The sequence below is a fragment of the Crocodylus siamensis genome, chromosome 5, assembly GCF_052110815.1.
Source record: "Crocodylus siamensis isolate JL-2025a chromosome 5, ASM5211081v1, whole genome shotgun sequence".
Lineage (NCBI taxonomy): Eukaryota > Metazoa > Chordata > Crocodylia > Crocodylidae > Crocodylus > Crocodylus siamensis.
Window position 1 is genome coordinate 146,959,577 of NC_143399.1, and position 19,277 is coordinate 146,978,853.

Genomic DNA, 19,277 nt, shown 5'->3' on the forward strand with positions numbered 1-19,277 from the left:
TCAAGGAACACACATTAACATACTGTATTTTTCTACTGTATTAGTGAATATTACGACTAAGACCGTATTATACTCATTATGAACCTAATAACTAACACATGATCACAAAGCATTATTATGTTAACACTTTCATGCAGAGATGTGAAATGAACATAGCCTCTGTGCTGATGGTTATTAAAAAAGACACTTCCTTTCTGAGAAAGGGGGGATCTTATGTAGTCTCCTCCTAATCACTTTAGAACCTACCAGAGGCCCAGCTTCACATGCAGAACACAGTAGAATCAGGGCTTAGATGTGATGTGAGATATTTAGAGCCCTTATTGAATGAACTATCAAAGAAAATCAAGCTGTGGCATAACTGTCACTGGCGTGACACCAGCGGTTAACCTGGTCCGTTGACTTCTCATTAGAATTATTCAGGTACCAACAAGCATTCATTGATTTTAATTAAACAGACGGCTTTACATGTTACCTGGCAACTTAAAACATTGCATAGTCATACAAGAAAAAATGACCCTGCATATATCACAGGCTGGCCCACATTTCCCACCTTGTAACAGGACAGAAAGGCAAGACTATTTACTTTCCCATTCTTAAGTGCAACCCTCATATTTCCTCCCTTGAAGGACAATTTTTTGCCTATCCATTTCTTTCATCCCATCATAAAACCATTTCTGCAACTTCCAGACTCTTCTGCTTCCAAGACTATTCTCTGGTCCCACCTTTTAGATTCTTCATACATGTTACATCCCATAGCATCAGTTGTGCTTTGCAATCTTATCAGAAGATCCTGCTGTCCGAGAACCTCCATTTCAGGGGTGGGGTTTCCCTCTCATCTAGTTCAATTTAGAGACACATATCAAAAGGAATAGATACACTCAGAAGGTACAATTGATTCAAAATGACTTTCCTTCACAATGTCTTTACATTTCTTACTGTATATTTATAACCTGATCTTCAAATAACTGAAATGCTATTCAGGAAAATGTCAGGATCACAGAAAAAAATTAAGATCCAATTTGTGCAACATTTCTGGGAATTATGGGCACAGAAAATAACTTCATGCCTTACTTCATGCCAACTGTCTTACCAGTGATGATGATGGAACAGAGCAGGATCTCCAAGGCTACCTTTTTGTGGCTACCTACTGCTGTAGTGGACATTGCTGGGTGCTGACTTTTGAGGAATCTTTGATGGAAGCTGAAACGGCCCACAGACCTTTTTAAGTGGATGCAACTTCAATGAAGCTAGGTGGAAGCCATGGTGAATTAGGACCCAGATGCTCTGGGCACTTCATTAATTACCTTCTTGTTTTGCAGCTTTTACTGTTCCACCATCTGATATAGGAGCTTAGCAGCTCAAAGAACAGCAAGTCTTGTCTCTGATGTTCTTGCTGTACATGCAATTTAACAACCTAAGTGGTCCTAAAGAATGAACTTGCATCTTTGCAATATAAACTCTGTTGTTAACAATCAAAATTGTCCATGATTTTAAGGTCCTTTCCTTTTCCAGTGTACAAGCATTCTTTTAAATTAATTGCAAAACATCTGCAAGTACATAACAAATTATTTTATGAGATACAAAGAGCTAAAGCTGTCATAGAAGAGAAATTTTCAAAGAAAATAAAGCAGCACTTACAGTAATATTCAAGGTACTCATCATTACCTGGCATCTCTACCCTAGTCAAACAGCCTGACTAATTTGTGAGTAGGCACAGTGCTGTCCAAATACATGGTTACTAGTGTAAGCAGCCAACAAAGAGCTTCCGTGCTGAGCACTGAAATCCCAGCTGGGAATGTCCAAATGGTTGTCTGTTTTCAGGTTACACGTGAATGGTTAATGGAATGTGCCACTGCTAATCTACAGCAGGTCGTGAATGGAATAGATTCAAAAAAGTTTTAAAAGCTTCTGCAACTGTATCAGTCCTATTTGCTTGTTGCAGAGGAGAGGAAGAGATGAAAAGTTGATGGGGTGCTGCTCTTCTTCTACTCTCTTTTAGACATATTCATTCTAACACCGGGTAGAATGTATAACCTAATTTTTATTTTAAACAGGAGCAGGTCCTTGACAATCCTTTTCACAAGGATTGTTTTAAATGGAAAGATGTCATACCCATTCGCTCATACTAGAGAACACTTCCAGACTTGGCCTTGTTTTAGTAACACAGAGATGAACAATGGCAATGAATGAGAAAGTAGGGTACACCCTTAGAAAGATACTTCAAATTGCTCTGTCCTCCCAGTGGCTAAACCTGGGAGCTCTATTTTACTTCAACTTTAACATTACTTGTTGGAGATTCTAACAAATGTTTTTTATCCTAACTTTTTCTTTTTCTTCCTTCAAACAAATTTTGCCCGTCTTTCTCTGGGATACAAAGAGGAAAAAGAGCAGAACCAGCCTTTCACTATGCCCTATCAATGTTCATTATCACTGCTGACAAAAGTGAAAAACAAACAAACAGACCTTTACCAGAAGAGGAAGCACATCAGTTTGACCTGACTCCCCAGCATCTGTATAGATCAGGTGTTTCAGTGGGGTTTTTTGATGCTTCTAGCTAAAGCTGATTGAATCAATTAGATAAAAATGCCCAAAAGCCCTGCTGAAGCACCTGATCTATACAGACTTTGGGCAAGCCAGGTCAAATTAACATAATGCCTCTTCTGGTCATGCGCTGCACTTGGTACAGGGATGCACCAAGCTTAAAGCACTGGGGGAGGTGGTTTCACATCTTTAATCATCCTATATGTCCCCCTCCATGCCCAAACTCAACAAATGGGAGTCTGTCTGTTACAGCCCTCAGAGATAAAGTGGGTCTTTCCTTGTAGAGGCTTATGCTTTTAGCTTTTGATATCCCTGATTCCAGCTTTAGTGTGTTGGCCAAGATGGTGGCCATCATAATACTAGGGTAAGCCAAGTAAGAAGTAGACAGGATTATCACCATGCTCTGGTGGTAACAAAGGAGTTATTCCACCCCTGGAGACTGTAGCTCTGTCATGCAGTACCAGAGCTGAACAGTAAAATGCATCGTATACATATGAGAAGTAGACATTTCAGAGCCTTGTACAGGCATGCCTTGGAAGCACTCCAAATTCTGCTCCACTTTGGAGTGCTGTGATACTATTAGGCACCCTTTAATTGTGTCCTCTCCAACCCGTCTCTTGAGTGCTTCAGAATCACTGCAACTGTATGTAGCTCTCTAGCCAGGAAAGCAGAACAGGACAAGAGTCGGCAATGTTTTCACAAAGTGCAAAAACACCCACAACCTCAACTTGTAAGAAGTTGGCATACCAGGTCACATCTCTTTTTGGGAATTTCTGGTGTGCAATGAATCCTTCTCATTCCAGCCCCTTGGTTGGAAAATAGGAATCCCCATGATTCTCGGATTTTGAAACCTCCATGAGGAGTTGGGAAAGGAGTTGTGAGATGCAGGAAGACCATGCAGCCTTCTGTCATGCTCCACTGACACATATAGATAGGGACATACTGAATTCATGGTTTTGCAGATTTCACAGCAACCATGAAATTCAGGATTTTCCACAAAATCAGTAAAATCAACAAAAAAAGACCTAAATAAAAATAAAACACTGGCTTCCCAGTGGGAGCCAGGTTTCCTTGCTGCCAGGAGGGAAGGTGCCAGCTGGTGGTGCAGCACAAAGGGCAGCAGACAAGATAGTGGCTGCCCCCTCATCCCTCCTCCCCCTGCTGGGGCCTCTCCACCAATCAGCGTGGAGGGGTGGGGTGGCACAAAGTGCAGGCAGCAAACAAGATGGTAGCCACCCTCCCCATTCATTCTCCCCCACCGGGCCTCTCCACCAATCAGCACCAAGGGGCAGGGCTGCTGTGAAATGTCCACACAATATGACCTCTGTATGTTGTGAGCGGGCCATAAAAACCATTTGCCTTGCTGCAATTTAAGTACGTCCTTACATATAGATTTTAAGGAAGCACCTTAAAGGAACTGCTTCAAAGACATTCTTCATTTTTTGAGGATAATTTTTGAAGCATTCTGGCCAGTTTTAAGTACCCTTTTTCTGGGTGTGTCTGTACTTCCACTGTTTGGAGCATTTCAAAAGTGTTTGTAATATTTCATAGAGAATGTCTTTCCAGGGCATGGGTATGTCAGCATTGGCTCTGCACCTCTATCTAGGCTCCTGCTGAAGACTATGTCCAACCCTCCTATTCCAACCCCACAAATATGGCAGTGAGGATATTCTGGCGTGCCCCACACCTTCATTCCAAAGGGCAAAGTGTATTCAACTCCCCCATTTCCTGGCTCAAAGTCTGAGCCAGAACTGAGCAGCCTCTGCAAATCCCCCAAACTAAAACAGGAAATGTTTGCAGAGCCTGGCAGTGTGTAACAGAATAGACTTATGTATTTCATAATAAATAATATTAAATTCAAGAGCTTTGTGAGTAGGAAATGCAAGTATTTTGGTGTTTAAGTTTGTGTGTGTGTATGTGGGTGTATAAAATCACTTTCCCTCAAAGAGCAATAACATATTTTGTTTAGGGCTCAATCCTGCCACCCTGCCTATGTTGGACAGTGACATACTGCACAAGGAGTCCCACTGTAACTTGCATAGGCAATATGAACCAGGTCTGAACATTCCTAACATTAATAGAATTATTTTTTTAAGTGCATAAACTATGAAAGATATGCCTACAAGGGAATTATTTTTCATAGCAACAACCCAGCTATATAACAGCATAGTTATTAAATATTGCAGTAATTCTGCAAGTGAAAAAAATTATTTAAAATTTCATAGTGGAAGCTTTGATTTGAAGATCCACCTCATTGACTATCTAATTAATTTCTAATGACATAATCATTGGTGAACAATAAATGCAATTCAGAAGGTCAGAAGTCTAATATTAGTCACCACCTTTTATAACCAAAGTGCTGCTTTACTGTTTGTTCCTGTATTTTACTGTCAAAAGGAAGGAAGAAAACATTGCTTGTTTTAGTCTGAGTGATAGAAGGCACCTGCACAAAGTGAACATTCATAATTCAGCTGTAGACATGAATCAGTCCTAAATGAAAATATTTTTATGCCTCTACACAAAAATACATACGCATAAATAAAATGAAGCTATATATTAATTATTGCATTATCTTCCACCCAGAAAACAAGTTCTAGATGCCCTACTGCATTGTTTATGGTAAAAAATCAATATTTTACTATTGTATCATATTTAACTTTACAAGTGTATCTAAATCCCTTTCTTCTAGGGATTCTAATACAATACTCTGATCATAACTCATGGTCACATTCAGGTGAATTAATGACTCCCTGAAACACACTATGCAAAGGAAGTCATATTTTATCTGCATCTATTTCTCTTATTCATTACCTAATCTTTCAAAGACCAAATCTCTATACAGCTCTTTATGAATTTAAACAAAACATGTTCTATTGGTCTCTTCCATAGCGAGGCATAAATCTGTACACTTACCTTATCACAGACCATTAAAGAAGGCCAGCAATAAAACAAAAAAAGCATGCCATCATGCTAGATAGATACCTACATATATCAGAATGGTTGCTAAAAGGTTTATGAGACTAATTATAAAACTGCCATTGACTGCATTTAAGTCTTTCTCCTAAATTCCTTATGACTTTTAGTGAAAGCATTGATATGTGACCTGAGGTGTCTATAAACAGAGGGCAGAATCCTGCATTCTCTATGCATCTTGAGCTCCCTTTAAATCCAATGAGAGTTCAACTGTGAAAGCAATGCAACGGTGGAACCAGAATTTGGCAACCTTTTGATAGTTTTGTGGAATACATTTTTTGTTCAGCCAAAAAATTCCTAACAAATTTAATCTAGCTTTTAGAATGCACTGTCATCCCTAGTTAAAGCCTAACCCTCTGTTCACACCTTTAAATTGCTGCCAGCCACTCATTTACTTTCTCTACAGATGAATGATGAAGAAATGATAAGATACCAATTAAAGAAGATAGTTGACTTACATTACAAAGTGATTTCCCCACCTATATCTGTGTTTCTGTGTCTGAATTTTAATGAACCCTTCACTGGAACTTTAAGGCCTCAGTTTAGCAAGGTCTATAAATCTGGCCCTATTCAGGAAAGCTTTTAAGCATAGGCTTATGTCTAAGTAGGTGTTAAATGCCTTAGGATTTAAGTGCCTGACTGAAGTTCAATGCATACTTAAGTGCTTTCCTGAACAGGACTGTTTGTTGAATCAGGACTTTCACACCAATTTCTTACACCCAATCTTGACCCCACTAAAGTCCCCGGTAAAATTTTCACTGTATTCAATGGAATAAGTCATCTTTTTGCATCATTGTCTGCCTTTACAGAAACATCTGAATGTGTATCTGACATTTATGTTTTTGTAAATAAGTTTATTCTTTTTTTTCTTTACTATGCAGCTCATTTGAAGAATAACATCATATTTTAAAGTAGTATCATTTTGCAAATGTCACTATAATTGTACAAAAAGTATCATCCATTAGTTATAAAAGGATAAGGGTTTTTAAGATTGCAGGGGGAGGGAGAAATCCATGATAGCGCAGGTGGCTGTTTGGTCTTACTGGAGGGTAATCATTCAGTGAGTGAGACAGGAAGCGAAGAAAGATTTATTTGAACTCATTGCACATTTGTATATATGAAAATGAAAGAGATGAAGACTAAAATTAGAAATAAAAGATATAGTACTTCTAAACAAAGAATAGGTGCTCCTGTTTGCCACCCCACCATACAAAACAATCTATTTTTAAAAAAATAGCAGAGGATGACCCAATTTGACTCATCTTTGCTGTTGTCCTCTTCCATCCCAGCAGTTCCACCATGATTTTTTAAGTTGCTGGGTCCAGTCACAGACCCCGGTTATATAGCATTCTTTGCATGTAAGCCATAGTATATTACAAGAACGGCTACTGACCAGTCAGGAATAGAGGTGTGTGAGATATTAATTCTTAATATTAAATCTTATCCCTGTGTATGCATATCCTGACCAATTCCCTTGCAAGGAGGAGTTACTAGAGATGCTTACTTCAGGAGCTAGAAGGAAGTTGAATATGCTCAGTTAGGTCGAGGAGCCTGGACGCTACAATTTACTTCTATATTTAGAACAAACGCCTGATGCCATTCACCTCATCAATTCTTCATGGTCATTATAATCATCTCCACTTGTTATCCTTAGTTTTTTTCCATTTTGGTCACTGTGGGGAGTGGTCAAGGATTTGAACATATGACTTGTTCATCAATAGCACAAAACAGCACCCCCCCAACCCACCCAAAGTATCTCCTCCCCAAAGAAACTTTTTTGGAGAAATTGCATCAATGAACTGGAAGCATTTAAAACAATAAAACTTTCTGAGAAAAATTCAATTTTTTATCCTGAAAACCAAGGTTGTTGGGTTTTTTTATTTCTGCCACAGTGCCTCATGTAAGTAGTGGTGTTCCTATCCAGTCTCCTCCCATTCTTCCCTCTGAGCTAGATTCCCCAGCTGGGCTTCATTTCCTGGAGAAACCCATGGTATAAAATGACTCATACATTGCATTTTTTATACCCAGAACTTGAACCTGAGCCACCCACTTTTCAGGTGAGTGCCACCAGGTTGCTGGCTATATTGCCAGTCTGGGCCTCTCTTACTCTCTCATTCTTTCTCACTCTCACTGTTAAAAACACTTTGAAAAGTTCTGATTTCATCCTTAAATATTTTGAAATCTCAAAAAGGACCACAGCATGGGAAAACCATTTCCCACTCAGGTCTTATTCAAGAAAATAATGCTTAAGTTGGGAATACATTGCATACTGTACCTATCAAAATGTCAGTCTGAGTTTGCCTGAAGTTTTAGGTCAGCAGTGCTTATCTCCATTACGATAAAGTAAACAAGAAAGAAAACACAAACACATAAGAAGAGACAAGAAGAGCGCTGAGACCATGTTTTCTCTTAAATGCGCTGGAAACTAAAATGACAATAACAAGAGCTGAAGCTTTTTTATTTTAAAATCCTTTCAGTAATCTATGCAGTTCTTAATATCTTTCATGTATTTTTAATAATCTATCATGAAGTATAGCAGTTTATGGATAAGCAAGTTTACACAGTCTATAAAGTATGGTGCACGCGTATAACAGAAGAGCTGCTGTCCTTGAATTCACATCTCACATTGGAGTTGTCTGAAAAATATTTTCAATTTCACTGTGGACTTTTTGAATCTATTTTACAAAAGCAGCCTCTAAATTTGAGCAACCAAGTGTTTTGGACAACTATGATTTTACATATCCCATGACCTCCAGTATGCAAAATTAGGTGCACAAAAATAATCAGTTTGCTCACTGATGTTTAAACTACAGTTTCTTTAAGGGTGTATGTAAATGAAACAGTTTTTAAAACCACCACTTCAATTTAGGGCAAAATAAACCCCAGTGTTGTGCACACACCCTGCACTTACCTGCTTCTCCAGTGGCAGGAAGGGGAGGGCAAGCTGCTGGCGGGCAGAGCAATTCCTGGGCTGCAGTTGTGGGGTTGGTGCTTCCCTTTGTGGCAGCAGCAGCCCCCCTCAGGGGCACACACCTGCAGGCACCCAGCTAAGGCAGTCCCAGAAGGCACCGCAGCCGCGGAGGGAAGCACCAGGTCTTCCATGCAGCTCAGGCAGTCTCTGGGATGGTGGGGGGACATCAGGCTTGCCACTTTTCTTGGGCAGAGCTTGCCTTCCTGGGCTGCTGCCAGGCTGCCTACAGGGCTTCCTGCAAAGCTATGGAGCTGCACAGAGCCCAGTGCTTCACGGCTGTAGGGCAGCAAACTAAAACACCGCAAAGGAGTTTTAGTTTGCTGAGCCTCAAGTCATTTAAGGCATATTACACCGCCGAATTTCCTACAGCAGCTGGAATTAATGTGCAATACACCACTGAGGCGTGCAAACACCAACACAATTAAAGCAATGCAAAAGCATTTAGCCCATTTTAAAGTGTGCATACATGCCCCTCGTTTCATCTACACACAGTCTAATACACTATTTAAGATGTTTCCTGTTCCTCCTCAGTGTATTGGAAAAAAGGAAAGATAATTTCTTTACAATTCATGTTATGCACTGGTATTTATTATGAGCTATATATCCAGGCACTCAATATTAAGTTTAGGTCCAGTCAGCCTAGCATACCAAGATGAGCTTTTCTGATATAAAAAAGAATGTGTGTGCGCGCACGTGCTTTTGTTCTGAATGCTGACAAACAGAGATTCTTATAGACCAGACCTTCAACTATACAACCCACTCACTAATTACAGGCTTGCTCTAGCCAACTGATAATAGACTCCATTCAAAACTCCTCCCTCTCTCATGAAAATTGGCAACATTTATGGAACAGACAGAAGAAGGTTAAAGTTCTGGGACAACCAAGCTCAGCCATTTTATATACAAGCAGAAAGAGGGCACTAAGGGTTATTGTGAGGAGGAGGTTATCCCAGGAATCGGTGAAAATGGTGGGTAGGATGCTGAGAGGGGAAAAAGTAGGAGGGTTTTTTTCAGGTTATGTTTTTACCCAGGAAGGAAATTATTTCACTTTTCTGAACTGTGTTCTGAAAGGAGATTCTGGCAAGTCCAGCAGTGCAAACAAGTTAAATCCTATCCTGTGATATGGTATCATTTTTTCTGAGATGCAACACGACACATGATCCAAGCCTCTTTTGAGTAGTAATATGATACTTTCTCTGTCTTTTAAGTTGTTTATCATTTGCCACGCTATTTCAGGTAGAATTAATCTTCTAAAAACAGTACACTCTAAAATGTTTTACAGCTAAAAGCACTGTCATGACTTTTTCACAGCTTGTTAATGGAACAAAAACCAGTAAGATACTATGTTCTAGGTAACATAATGGGTGCTTACTTCTGCATTCACTGAATCCATTGGGGCATTTCACAGATATCCAGCAAGGCTATTTGGTTCATAAATCATTGAAATATTTCAAGACCTTTTATATAAGCCAGAAATATTCTTAAAGTGTTTAGCATCAATAATAATGAAAACTGGCACCACAATATCTTAAGCAATCTAAAATATGGTACAATAGGGTTTAGCTTGACTTTCATTGAAGAATGTCTAAAATAAAGATACATCATCAACACTGACAGCATGCATAATGGCTCATTTCAACCATTCAATGGGGAACCTGTAGACCACACAGCTACACGCTTGTGCTTTCAGTTCTTAATGCAGGATGCAAAGGGATCTTCCCCTGAGTCCTTTTGCCCTAAAGAGAATATGTTGGAGTTGTTAAATCTGCAGTACTGAGGGACTCAGTAGAACAAATGTATTTTCTAGAACAGCATGGCCCCGTTCCCATAATTTTATTGCGAATTTTGATGTTCTTCAGCAGAGTGTATTGGCACAGGTACAGCACTGCATTTACATGGTTACTCTGCTTCCAGTATAGGAGCTAGCCTGAACCCAATATTTTGTACCCTATTCCTCATAGAATCATAAACTGATATAATCATAGGGAAATAGGGCTGGAAGGCACATCCAGAGGTCATCTAGTTGAACCCCCTGCCATCATTCCTATCCACACCATCCCATACAAGCCATAATTTAAACTCTACATAAGACATAACTCTGACACAACACAAACCTAACATTCTAGCCTGCCACAGGTAAAGCAGGGGAACCACAGCAGCTAAAGCCCTGATTCTATGAAATATTGTCAATATATGGTCAAGAGAGCTTGGGTAGAGGGCCACATCCCCAGCTACAGAGGAAATCAAAAAACCCCACAGTCCACACCAATCTGCCCATGAGGAAAAATTCCTTCCTGCTCTCAGATATGAAGATCAGTATGATCCTGTGTGGAGGGGCAAGACCCTCTGTTAGGAACCTCTGGCTTTGGTCAAGCAAGAGCATTGGCACAACCCAGCCAAAGTCCCAAGCCTTGGCTGTAGCCAATACCTAATGCCTCTGAGGAAAGCTTAAAAACACCCTGACACATATAGTAGAAAGCAGGGGAGGGGGGCAGGGGCAACCAGCAAAGCTCAGAAACACAGGAAATACCCACAGTGGAACACAGACATAGCTATGCCGAGATCATCCCTGACCAGTGGCTGTCCAACTTCTTCTTGAGTACTTCCAGTGTTCGAGTCCACAACTTCCCTAGGCAGTGTATCCCACTGCCTCACTCATGTTTGTATGAAGGATTAAGCAAGTACATAGCCCAGAAACCAGCTGGCAATTAAAATTACTCAAGATTTAGTCTTTTTTTTTTAATGTCATGAATTTTAAGGTAATCTTATGATTTTTCTGAGTTTTCAGTCTTGACATCAGTAATATTTTTTTCTATAATGAAACTTGCAATAATTACTTCTTCTAGGTCCCCAGCTTAAGGCAGGAGGGAATATTGGCAAGACTTGTGTGGAAAATACATGGTATGTAGAGATGTCACAATAAGGTGTGTGCAGTGATGGAACACTCAAAGGTCCATGGGACATGTCTACAATGCAGCAGCACTGCAGAGCACCCACACGAATGCTATACCCAACCTTCAAAGCCAAGTACACTAATAAGCCTGCTTTAGGGTCTTCTCCAGCTGCCACTCTTAAGCATGAAAGAGACTGAGGTCTTGGGAGCAGTTGGAGATGGGCACAATGGAGCATTTTTCCCAGCAGTCTTCGGGTGTGGAATGCCTGTGTGTACAGGCGGGTGGGGCATGCTCAGAAGTGTCCTGGCCAGGCCACACTGCCGCTGTAACGTAGACATAACCACAATGATTGTGATATAGTAGCATTCATATGATAATTCATGGGTCATCAAATAAAGCATGATCTGTTCAGCTGTTTGATGCCACTTTTACTTCAAAGAGCACTGCTGCTCCAATCAGCTGGAGCTCATCAGTAGTCCTGGGTAGATGATTAGAGAAGTATTGCCATTTGAAATAAAAGCTGCAGCAATCAGTTGTAGCAACTCCCTAGTCATGTGCAGCTGTTTGCTATGGCTATATCTGCCTTGCAAATCTTTATCTTCATTAGCCTAACCCCACAAACTACGTAGGTTCTACTGCCCTACCTCTGTGTTGTAACAGGAATAATTTAATCTCTGGAGATGAATCAGAAGTAAAGTTTTGACCTTCATAGATCTGCTGTGCCCAACAAACTGTTTATTTTGCATTGGAAAGCAGACCTGAAAGGTCCTATAGTTTGACTACTGTTATATAAATGATATAGGTAGAGTGGCACTTGCCAGTCTGTGGGGACAGCTACATGAGATGCTTTACTGTACAGTAGACTAATTACTGTATAGTAAGCATCACAGTTTACATGTGCCAACCCTTACTGCACAATAATTTCCTCTACTTGGCAGTTAATTTGCTACCTGCAGATATAAGTAGAAAATTAACTGCCAAGTAATTAACACAATTACTCCTGCTCTAATCCACCCGTGGGGAAACTAGCAGCAAACCCCCAGCTGGGTGAGGAATCCTTGCCCAGCCAAGGGCTCACTGCTAACTACCCCACTGGTGGATTGGGGGCAGGGAGCTGGGACCTTCCCCTCCTCTCCAGCCCTTTCCAAGCCCCCTGTCCCCAGCCAAGGAGTTGGGGCTAGGAGCTCCCTAGTGCCAGGGCAGGGGGACATTGTCTCCATCCAGGTTCCACCACCGGAGCCCACCCTGGCATCAGGCAGCTCCAGGGGGCAAGGAGCCATCTCCCAGTCCCCACCAGGAGACAGCGGTCTCCCCTTGCTCCCTGCCAGCCCCTGGGTTAGCACCAAGAGGGAGCCTAGAGCTCCCCCTGGCTGCTACAGAAAGCTGGTGCAGGACCGGTGTGGGCAGGAGCAGAGTGCTGCTTCCAAATCCCCGCATGTAGATACCTGCCCAGGGTGCATAGGCAATGCATAAGGCAGGCACAAGGGGTCATGTGCCTCCCTTGAGATGGGCCCTTGCCAGCCGGGGAGGTGGGGGGCGACAGCCAGTGCCCCCCCTTGAGATTGTGGGGGCGCCGAGAGAAGTGGGTTTGCCGAGAGAACCAGGACCCTCCCCGATCAGTGATCGGCTGCTGGTGCCTCTCCAGTATCAGAAGGTACCAGTGGCCCATGCCGAGGTGGATTTATGCTACAGTAAACTCACCTTACAGCATTTGCATGTGTAGATGCACCCTGTAAATGGGCACATCTACACGAGATGCTTAAGGCCTAGTAGTTTAATTCTACCAGGCATTAGCACAAACAGCAAAAACTGTGCCAATGCACAGTAGAATTAATCTACTGAATATTAACATCACAAAGAAAGCATGCACCAGTGCTACTGTCCAGTAGCACCAGTTACGACATATTGAGTTAGTACCTGTAATTAAAGGTCCTAAACCTAATGCACTGTAATTATGGCACAATAATGAACATGTAGATGCATCCAGTATGTACTTCTGTTAATGGGAGGTGAATATCTGAGGCTAGGTCTCATAGTAATGAATGAAGTTATGCTAATTTACATTTCTAATCCCCAATAAACTCAAGATTTTAAAGAAGGGAAAACAGTTTCCAGTGCAATATAAATCTATGAGACAAGAAAGATTTTCTTGTAAAGAAAGAATATTTTGGCATCTCTCAAAGGAAAATGTAGCTCTGGATTCTGCTCCCTATCTTAACCAGTCCCTATCTCTATTTCTGCCATTAGTGGCTTAATGTCACACTAACTTGAGCTGTAGAGAAAAGTAATTCTGTTTTGCAGAGGACTTCAGTATTTTTTAATGAGTTTTATTCTGATTTGGAGCAAACACCCAATTTTTAAAAATTCTCTCTGAAAGTTTTTCCCCAGCTCTGGGGCCACCTGCCTGGCATTGTTGTGGAGCCATGGACCTGGGAAGCTCTGTGGGCCCTGGCTACTCTGGACTGCCAGAGTTGTTTCTAAAAATGGTCATGTGGATCTCTTCTGTGACCTGAGATTTGGTAGGGTAGCAGCCTTTATCTTTTGCTCTTTCTGTCTAACTTGGCAAATGATAACACCTTGAAAAATTGGAATGCACAGATTTAGGAGAGACTTGCTAGAGCTTTGCAGCTAAATTCTCCAAAGATTCCATCCACCCTGAGCATAATCCAGACTGAACCGAAGCAGGAGTTTCTCTATAATTGCAGTTTTTAAGGCCATGCTGGTTCTGATTTTGAGCACCGTAATGAAAGAAAGGTGCTCAGAATTTCTCTTCTCCTCTTGCTGGATCCCAGAGGTATAACTGGGAGTTTTGACACCCTGGCCTGGGGGTTGCTGGGTGCTGGAGAATGAGGGTTGTGGATGCCACTACAGCAGGAGTCAGCAAACTAGAGCCATGGGCCAGATCCAGCCCATGGAACCACTGGATCCAGCCTGCAACCATGGGGCTTCAGTGACAGTCAGTGGTGGTAAGCTTCAGCTGTGGGCACTCTCCCTGTGTCACCATGGGGACAAGCACCAGCTGTGGCAATCTCCCATTGCTGCTACGGAGGCAAACAGCAGTTTTAGTGCCTGCCAGCCCGCCCACCTCTGACCTGGCCTGCAGCTGGAAAAGGCCTCTTTGCACTAGAGAGTCTTAGCTTCCTATATGTAGTCCACTGCTGCTTGTGCCTCACTGCAGACTCATAGCATGCCGGCAGCTGCTTCCACCCTGGTGGGGGCTCCCCAGGGTAGCCAAGCTGCCATTCTGGTCCCCTCTCTAAATCAGTGCCTAGGGCTGGTGCCCTGCTTGTCTACCCCTAGCTGCTCTACAGCTGGACTCATGTGGTGTTCGAGAGGAATCTACTTGATTCAAATGCAGGAGGACAAGAGCTGGCCCTGATGACACAGTAGGCAGAGGAGAGTTAATTAGGGCACACAGACTGGAAATTGAAAGATTTGGAGTGGAAGTTGGAAAGGGGAAGGAAATTGGATAGTAGGACTGGAATTTAGTACAGTTAGAAAGGAAGCTTAGAAAAAAAACTGGGACTGGCTGGACAAGTAGGTAGGAACTAAGAGCCAGAGTAGAAACTAGAGGTCAAGGAGATTTGGACTGAGAAACAGGAGGGAAATGAAGAGCCCTGGAGACTTGAGACAGAAAAAAATAACACAGGGAACCAGGGAGGGGCAAACAGACATTGGCTGAGACAGGGAGAAGAAGTGGGAGACTGGGATGTAGGAAGAAAAAGAAAGAAGACTGGTACTAATAGCTTGAGGGCACATCTACATGTTGCTACATGACATTGCTACAATTGTGTACTCTTCTTTTTTTGGGTGTCTGACTGGAGACCCTGGGGTTTGTCTGCAGCAAGGCTGAGGAGAGCCAAAAGAATTTTAGTTCAGTACATTTGCCAAAAACAGAAATTTCAGGGAGACTGAGAACAACTTCCTCTTGGAAGTACTAAAGCATGGCACAGTAACTACCCATAGTGTGCCACATGTGTGGTGCATGGTTAGATTTTGCCACTAAGTCACCATAGCAGCGTGCTAAAATGGGGGAACACATTGCTATGACGATGCAGCTGCAAAATCATGTGTAGACCTATCAGATCACTACGCCACAGTAGAACACCATTTGGCAATGTAGCACGTCGCTATGTCACCATAGGGCGATGTGTAGATGTGCCCTGAGTAGACCAGAATGAGAAGCCATGGGTAACAAAACCAGGGCAGAAAAAGGTTGGAATGATTTCTGTGTTTTTAGTTTATTTTTGGTTTTTTTCCCCCAAAAGCTAAGGAATTACAAACAAAAAGGCATATATTAAAAGGACATTAATGAGTGTGCACTCAAAAATCTTATGATACAATCTTTATTTACATAATCACATGCTATTTTTTCTACAGATATCTGCCTTATTCAATGCACAAAAAGAACCTGCTGTGGCCATGTATTAGGGTTGTATATTAAAGGAAGATGTTGTCTTTGCTTTGTTAGTTGCAGAAACTGAGAAGTTTGTGAAGGAAAAGGCAGTGGAGTGCAGGAAGATTAAGAGTAGCTTCATGATTAAGGCCCTGAATTCTGTCCTGAAGATCTGAATTCTATCCCTGTTTCTCGCAGAGAGGTCCTATGTGATGCTGACCACCTGGTCAGTAATTGTGTACTCTTCTTTTTTTGGGTGTCTGACTGGAGACCCTGGGGTTTGTTTGCAGCAAGGCTGAGGAAAGCCAAAAGAATTTTAGTTCAGTACATTTGCCAAAAACAGAAATTTCAGGGAGACTGAGAATATTCATGATTTTGGATTGTATCTGGAAAATAGATTCAGCCAAAAAGGGTGGGAGGGGGAATATTGAAAATGTCAAAACATCTTATTTTGGCATTTTAAAAATGAAATATTATGTTTTGAAATGACTTAAATGTTTCATTTCAGCATTTTTTTAAACAAAGCTTTTAGATGTCTTGTTTTTAAGCTGCATTTTTCATTTAGCAATAGGGATAACATAAAAGAAGAAAGGTTACAAAGGACTAAATGACTCCAAAATGAAAGAAAACATTTCATGTTGGGTCATGCAAGATATTTCAAACCCAACAATCAAGGTTTTTTGGGGGGGGTACAAGTGGATTTTAGAGTTGAAATCCCCCAAAATTTCTTTTTCATTTGAACCTAAACCTATAAAAAATCCCCTTATGTACTCCCAACTAGTTTGTCAAAAGGAGCCATGCTTTAAACATATGAAGCCCTGTCTAGTGCTCAGTACTTTTAAAGATCATGTTTTAAGTATAACTAGAGTGCCCCTAGTTTTGCTGTTATCAGTAGTATAACTAAGGGTGGGCAAGTGGGGCACCAGCTGCAGGTGCCAATTTCCATGGGCAATAAGATTGGTGGCAGTTGCCAATACTCTGCCAATAGCAGCACTGTGCTGTACTCTGAAAAATCATGCTTAGGTTTGTCCTGTAATTGTGAGTGCCCCTGTTGACCTTAATCTTTGTGCCTCAGTTACATGGCTACAATATGGGGATAAAAGATAAATTGATTAACATTTGTGAAACACTTGATCCTGTAGTGAGGTTCACCACAGAAGGCTTACGGGGAAAATAATTCTGCCTTCTGAGAAAGGTCTCAGCCATGTGCAATAAAAATGGAAGAGAACATACATTAAAGTATTGGGGAGAAAATAAAATATCAAATATGTGCTCATTAAGCACTATTCATCCTAGAAAGTGATTGAGGCAGGGTCCACTGGGAAAACAGTGTGTGATCATGTAATTAAAAACTATATTCTAATGCAGATGCCCAAGGGGGCTGAAATGACATGTCTCAAACAACCTTTGTGTTGGCCTTTTCTAACTTTTGAGTGTTTGGCTTTATAACCTTAATAATGTTTTAATATATTATTGTGTTAAATAAAATGGAACTTGGCACAAGTGACATGTAATGGGTGGGTTACGGGCAAATTTAGTAATGTCCAATTTAAGGCTGTATTTTTTCAAAAGAACATAGCCCATAATAGGATGCAGTATATGTCATTCCTATAGAATGAATACAGATTTCCTAAAAGAATTATTCATATTCGATAATTTACTGTAGTTCCTTTATCAACTAATTTATTTAAATGACTATGCCAAGAAAATGCCAGATATGTAGTAATATGTACAGTGTGTCTGAAAGCAGGGAAAAATTGAAAGGTAAGAAAAATAAACCTAAAACCATGATTTTAACTATCCTGAAAGAAAATCCTATAAATAAGTAGAAAGGATAGGATAATATGGCTTCTGCAATAAGTAATGCTAGCTGAATACAATACAGAATACTTTCTCTATTAACTACTGCCAGGATCTCCCCACTTGCAGGTTACTTCAGCAAACCTGTGCTCTCCCCACTGCAATTATTGTGCATTGATGCTAAGGATGTTTACAGTAGGGTTAAAGCTGAATAAATAAGTGAAAATTGCTATGCAGCATAGGCAACTGCCAGCAGGAAGGGGTTGATATATGGGGCATATGTTTAAGAAAATAAGTAATGTACAATCTGGCAACCTCTTCAGGATGTAAAATATATTCTGATAAGGTGACCAGAGAAAATTTACAATTATGCAATTCCTACCATGCTGCAAGTTATTTCCGCAGGACACAAGGCAGAGTAGAGCAAACTGGCAGTGTTTATAGGCTCACTTCAAGCCTGCCTGCAGGATGTTAAAGACAATGAAGTAAAATTTTGAGTATCACTGGTAGTAGGAACTGTATAGGGAAATCTGAGGGAAAAGGAAGTCCCAGGAAATATTTTAGTTTGGACTAGAGGTGCACTGAAATATTGATTGCCTTTTGTATCAGCACCGATAAAAGCGGAAATGACATTATTGGTTACTGGCTTTTTTTGGCTGTTGTAGCTGATAATGTTCACCAATAATTATGCCTTCTGGCCAGGGCCCTGCACACCTGGGTTCCCTCTTTCTTGAGGGGCCAGGGCCCCCAGATGCCTGGGTTCCCTTAAGAAACAGTAGGTTTCCCCTTGCAGGTGGGCAGCCTTCTACCCTGCAAAAGGGCTTGCTTGCGGCTGAGAGGAGCAAAACGCAGGGAATACTGCGTACATGTGTTCAGCCACACATGTGCATATGGCCAGGAATACAGCCAGGCAATGTGGAAAGTAGGTCCCTGCTGGGAAGTCTATGAAAGGGAAGGGACATGGAGGGGAAGGGGCATGGAGGGGCAGATCAAGGCCCCCACAGTGAGGGAGGGAGTGGGGCAGGGACAGCTGCTGGAGGCGCTGCCCAGCCAGGCAGTGCATGGGACCTGGGACCAGGGTGGGGAGTGGGGCAGAGCCAAGTTTGGCCCATCCAGAGGGTGTGGGAGGGGTGGCTCCCCACCAGTTTGTGCACCCCCCCCCCCAGGGGATGCATGGGAGGGGGCATGTGCCACACCAGATTTGTGCACAGAGTGAATGTGGGCTGCTTGCTGTGAACCTGGAGCTCTCTGCTCTGCTGCCTTTCTGTTGGGAGTCCTGCACTGGCCACATACCCCTGCCTACCCAGCAGCAGTGGGGGTGGCAAGTTATGTCTCCCACTGCTGGGGAGGGTGCACAGGTGGCATGGGGCTCCTAGAGCAAAGGCACTAGAATGGAAATCACTGAGCCCACAGCAGGCAGTCTCCATCTGCCCTTCCCACACTTGGCTCTGGTCCACTTAAAAGTGTCCTGGCCTTAAAAACAGTGGTGGTGCTCATTCAATGAGCTGTAGTTCAAGTGCCCCCACCGCTATTTTTAAGTTCCAGGACACTGATGCATGAGGTTGTAGAGCTCACCAATGTGTGTGTGTGTGTGTGTGTGTGTGTGTGTGTTTTTTTAAGTAAATTAGTTATCTGATTGGCATTGGCCAACATGGTTAGTTAATAATTGGCTATCAGTATTTGCCAAGAAAATCTTTATCAG